Source organism: Schistocerca gregaria, unplaced genomic scaffold, assembly GCF_023897955.1.
Source record: "Schistocerca gregaria isolate iqSchGreg1 unplaced genomic scaffold, iqSchGreg1.2 ptg000977l, whole genome shotgun sequence".
NCBI classification, from domain to species: domain Eukaryota; kingdom Metazoa; phylum Arthropoda; class Insecta; order Orthoptera; family Acrididae; genus Schistocerca; species Schistocerca gregaria.
The window spans coordinates 32,501-37,500 of NW_026062329.1; the positions used below are offsets into that span (position 1 = coordinate 32,501).

Consider the following 5,000-nt stretch of genomic DNA (forward strand, 5'->3'; position numbering starts at 1 on the left):
GACGGGCGGTGTGTACAAAGGGCAGGGACGTAATCAACGCGAGCTTATGACTCGCGCTTACTGGGAATTCCTCGTTCATGGGGAACAATTGCAAGCCCCAATCCCTAGCACGAAGGAGGTTCAGCGGGTTACCCCGACCTTTCGGCCTAGGAAGACACGCTGATTCCTTCAGTGTAGCGCGCGTGCGGCCCAGAACATCTAAGGGCATCACAGACCTGTTATTGCTCAATCTCGTGCGGCTAGAAGCCGCCTGTCCCTCTAAGAAGAAAAGTAATCGCTGACAGCACGAAGGATGTCACGCGACTAGTTAGCAGGCTAGAGTCTCGTTCGTTATCGGAATTAACCAGACAAATCGCTCCACCAACTAAGAACGGCCATGCACCACCACCCACCGAATCAAGAAAGAGCTATCAATCTGTCAATCCTTCCGGTGTCCGGGCCTGGTGAGGTTTCCCGTGTTGAGTCAAATTAAGCCGCAGGCTCCACTCCTGGTGGTGCCCTTCCGTCAATTCCTTTAAGTTTCAGCTTTGCAACCATACTTCCCCCGGAACCCAAAAGCTTTGGTTTCCCGGAGGCTGCCCGCCGAGTCATCGGAGGAACTGCGGCGGATCGCTGGCTGGCATCGTTTATGGTTAGAACTAGGGCGGTATCTGATCGCCTTCGAACCTCTAACTTTCGTTCTTGATTAATGAAAACATACTTGGCAAATGCTTTCGCTTCTGTTCGTCTTGCGACGATCCAAGAATTTCACCTCTAACGTCGCAATACGAATGCCCCCGCCTGTCCCTATTAATCATTACCTCGGGTTCCGAAAACCAACAAAATAGAACCGAGGTCCTATTCCATTATTCCATGCACACAGTATTCAGGCGGGCTTGCCTGCTTTAAGCACTCTAATTTGTTCAAAGTAAACGTGCCGGCCCACCGAGACACTCAACAAAGAGCACCCTGGTAGGATTTAAACGGGGTCCGCCTCGGGACGCGAAAGCACCCCTTCGGCTCGCCCCACCGGCAGGACGTCCCACGATACATGCCAGTTAAACACCGACGGGCGGTGAACCAACAGCGTGGGACACAAATCCAACTACGAGCTTTTTAACCGCAACAACTTTAATATACGCTATTGGAGCTGGAATTACCGCGGCTGCTGGCACCAGACTTGCCCTCCAATAGATACTCGTTAAAGGATTTAAAGTGTACTCATTCCGATTACGGGGCCTCGGATGAGTCCCGTATCGTTATTTTTCGTCACTACCTCCCCGTGCCGGGAGTGGGTAATTTGCGCGCCTGCTGCCTTCCTTGGATGTGGTAGCCGTTTCTCAGGCTCCCTCTCCGGAATCGAACCCTGATTCCCCGTTACCCGTTACAACCATGGTAGGCGCAGAACCTACCATCGACAGTTGATAAGGCAGACATTTGAAAGATGCGTCGCCGGTACGAGGACCGTGCGATCAGCCCAAAGTTATTCAGAGTCACCAAGGCAAACGGACCAGACAAGCCAATCCGATTGGTTTTGATCTAATAAAAGCGTCCCTTCCATCTCTGGTCGGGACTCTGTTTGCATGTATTAGCTCTAGAATTACCACAGTTATCCAAGTAACGTGGGTACGATCTAAGGAACCATAACTGATTTAATGAGCCATTCGCGGTTTCACCTTAATGCGGCTTGTACTGAGACATGCATGGCTTAATCTTTGAGACAAGCATATGACTACTGGCAGGATCAACCAGGGAGCTGCGTCAACTAGAGCTGAGCAGCCGGCCGCCCGGGAGTGTGTCCCGGGGGCCCGCGCGAACACGCAAGCGTCCGCTCAATTATTCTGCAAACAGGAGGAGGCCGAGCTCCCCTGCACGATACACCTCGAAACCCTCTCAGGTCCCGGCGGCGCGCAGCGCCGTCCTAGGTACTTGGTCGGTTTCGAGAGAGGCGCAATCGCCCGGAGTTAGGCGAGTAGACGGTTTTAGTGCGAACACCCTTGCTCCCAACTGAGCTTGCCGCTGCCGACAGAGGCCCGGGAGCGTGCTGTCGTGGCATTGCCGGCGGGAGACAACACGCGCCACCTATGGTGACCGGCAGCTCCAACGCCAGCGCCACACAAGGGCAAAGCCCCACTTGGGTGCAGAAGCGAACTCTCCCAGCACAGCGCACGCGCCAACACGTCCGCACAACTGCGATACAAACCACCTGCGAGAACCGCTGGGGCGACCGAGCAGCAGACGGCGTCGCGGCGCCGAGTGCCAGGCGGCGGCGCATCCTCAACGCACACAGTCCTCAATCAGACCAGCACACTGCAGATGTCCACCGCGCTTCGCACCGGGCTCGGCTGAACCAACTTTGGCCGCCAGGCGCCGCGTGCAGGGTGCGCCGCAGCGTAGCTGCGCCGCCTGCCGAGCCCGTCGGCTGGCGCTCCTGCCACTCGGCGCCCCCCACCAGCCGCCTGTTGCGCGTGCGCCCACGCAGCGCGCGGCCAACACGCCGGGCGGCCCCCCTTCACCGGCCGGGAACAGTCCCACCAAGCCACCGCCGCGTATCGCTTCATACCCACATGGGCCTAGTCACGTGTGTGGATGTGGCGGGTACCGCTGAAACAACCGGTTAATAGCTGTACCGATCGTCGCCATCACAGATTCACCTCCAGCGTGAACAACCGCTCAACAACGGATTTCCAGTTCATTTGCGTATCTTGGGCAGTAAACGTAGATGTCCACCTACATTTGCGAATTCAACAATTCTTGCATGCCAGGATGTCATGTGTCACGACACGCTACATCAGACCACATACACACTGCGACATGTGCAGAAGAGAACACGTGGAAGGTGGCCCGCGCACGTATGCGATGTCCCTTCCGCGATCCACTGTCAACCGGCATCTGCGGCATGTCCCAGATATGGAACGCGGTCCACCAGGGTAGCACTTTGTGTGAGGCAATACGACAAAGTCGGAATACACGCGTCACTACATCACACGGCTCACGCTGACCTGACCTGACTCACCGCACCACCACCCCCAGCGACCCAGGGTGACATACAATGCGTTCGTACGTTCCTCCCACACGCCTCTACGGCGTACCACAGTGCAACCTAGCTGTTATTGGGAGACGAGACAAGTAGCATCGAGCACAACATATGGAAATTGAGATTCGACACCGTTGGGCACAGCCAGCGTACGGTCACACGTATCACACTACTTCACTCTGTACGTAACTACCGATGATCGGTACAGCGTGTGGGTTACGCATACGACATCAGCGGACAATGGACACAGACCATACCACGACGTACACTGAGGGCGTCGACATCTGAACGCAACTGAACAGCTGCGAGGCTCATTTAACACTCAAACGCCAGACCGACCAGCTTGAGAGGACGGAGACACAAAGAGAGGGGCAGAGGGGGGGGGGGGGGCGATATAGTCCTATTGCAGTACAATTGACAGTGGATAGCGGGAATATGTGGAAAGTAAGCAACACTCGCAAGACATCTACATGAGGATAACAACGACACCAGAGATTCCGAGCAGTGAACTATGTTAGGCAAAGGGACAACGTGGGTTAGGTTAAGGGACAACGTGGGTTAGGTTAAGGGACAACGTGGGTTAGGTTAAGGGACAACGTGGGTTAGGTTAAGGGACAACGTGGGTTAGGTTAAGGGACAACGTGGGTTAGGTTAAGGGACAACGTGGGTTAGGTTAAGGGACAACGTGGGTTAGGTTAAGGGACAACGTGGGTTAGGTTAAGGGACAACGTGGGTTAGGTTAAGGGACAACGTGGGTTAGGTTAAGGGACAACGTGGGTTAGGTTAAGGGACAACGTGGGTTAGGTTAAGGGACAACGTGGGTTAGGTTAAGGGACAAATTGAGTTAGGTTAAGGGACAAATTGAGTTAGGTTAAGGGACAAATTGAGTTAGGTTAAGGGACAAATTGAGTTAGGTTAAGGGACAAATTGAGTTAGGTTAAGGGACAAATTGAGTTAGGTTAAGGGACAAATTGAGTTAGGTTAAGGGACAAATTGAGTTAGGTTAAGGGACAAATTGAGTTAGGTTAAGGGACAACGTGGGTTAGGTTAAGGGACAAATTGAGTTAGGTTAAGGGACAAATTGAGTTAGGTTAAGGGACAAATTGAGTTAGGTTAAGGGACAAATTGAGTTAGGTTAAGGGACAAATTGAGTTAGGTTAAGGGACAAATTGAGTTAGGTTAAGGGACAAATTGAGTTAGGTTAAGGGACAAATTGAGTTAGGTTAAGGGACAAATTGAGTTAGGTTAAGGGACAAATTGAGTTAGGTTAAGGGACAAATTGAGTTAGGTTAAGGGACAAATTGAGTTAGGTTAAGGGACAAATTGAGTTAGGTTAAGGGACAAATTGAGTTAGGTTAAGGGACAAATTGAGTTAGGTTAAGGGATAATCTGGTACAACCACAGTTAGGTTAAGCGATAATCTGGTACAGCCACAGTTAGGTTAAGCGATAATCTGGTACAGCCACAGTTAGGTTAAGCGATAATCTGGTACAGCCACAGTTAGGTTAAGCGATAATCTGGTACAGCCACAGTTAGGTTAAGCGATAATCTGGTACAGCCACAGTTAGGTTAAGCGATAATCTGGTACAGCCACAGTTAGGTTAAGCGATAATCTGGTACAGCCACAGTTAGGTTAAGCGATAATCTGGTAAAACCACAGTTAGGTTAAGCGATAATCTGGTAAAACCACAGTTAGGTTAAGCGATAAAGTTGGTTAAATTTGGTATTGTGTGGGAAGGGGGCAGAGAGGGGGGGGGGTGGATAGTGGTGGCAGTACGCGGATGCCTGAGTCACCGTCAGATACGTCACGTCGGTTCGATGCTTGTAGCAAGAGGCTGGCGGGTCTGTGTCTCTCACTTCTGCAATTTTTCATGTGGTATAACACGAGGGCGGGTGGTGATATTTGGTGCCCCTCTGTGTAGGATGTGTGTTGGTGGTGTTGGTTTATCTGAGCAATGGTAGTTGTCGGAGGAGTGTGGTATTG

General features: G+C 52.2%; 1 non-coding gene across 1 annotated transcript in view; it reads right to left on the reverse strand.

Moving 5' to 3' along the window:
- Positions 1–1,734, reverse strand: part of LOC126326177 (small subunit ribosomal RNA) — a 1,893-nt gene extending 159 nt beyond the window's left edge. The window contains exon 1 of the ribosomal RNA XR_007560568.1: positions 1–1,734. This exon is cut by the window's left edge and continues 159 nt beyond it. This is a non-coding gene — a ribosomal RNA (small subunit ribosomal RNA).
- Between the last annotated feature and the right edge of the window lie 3,266 nt (positions 1,735–5,000).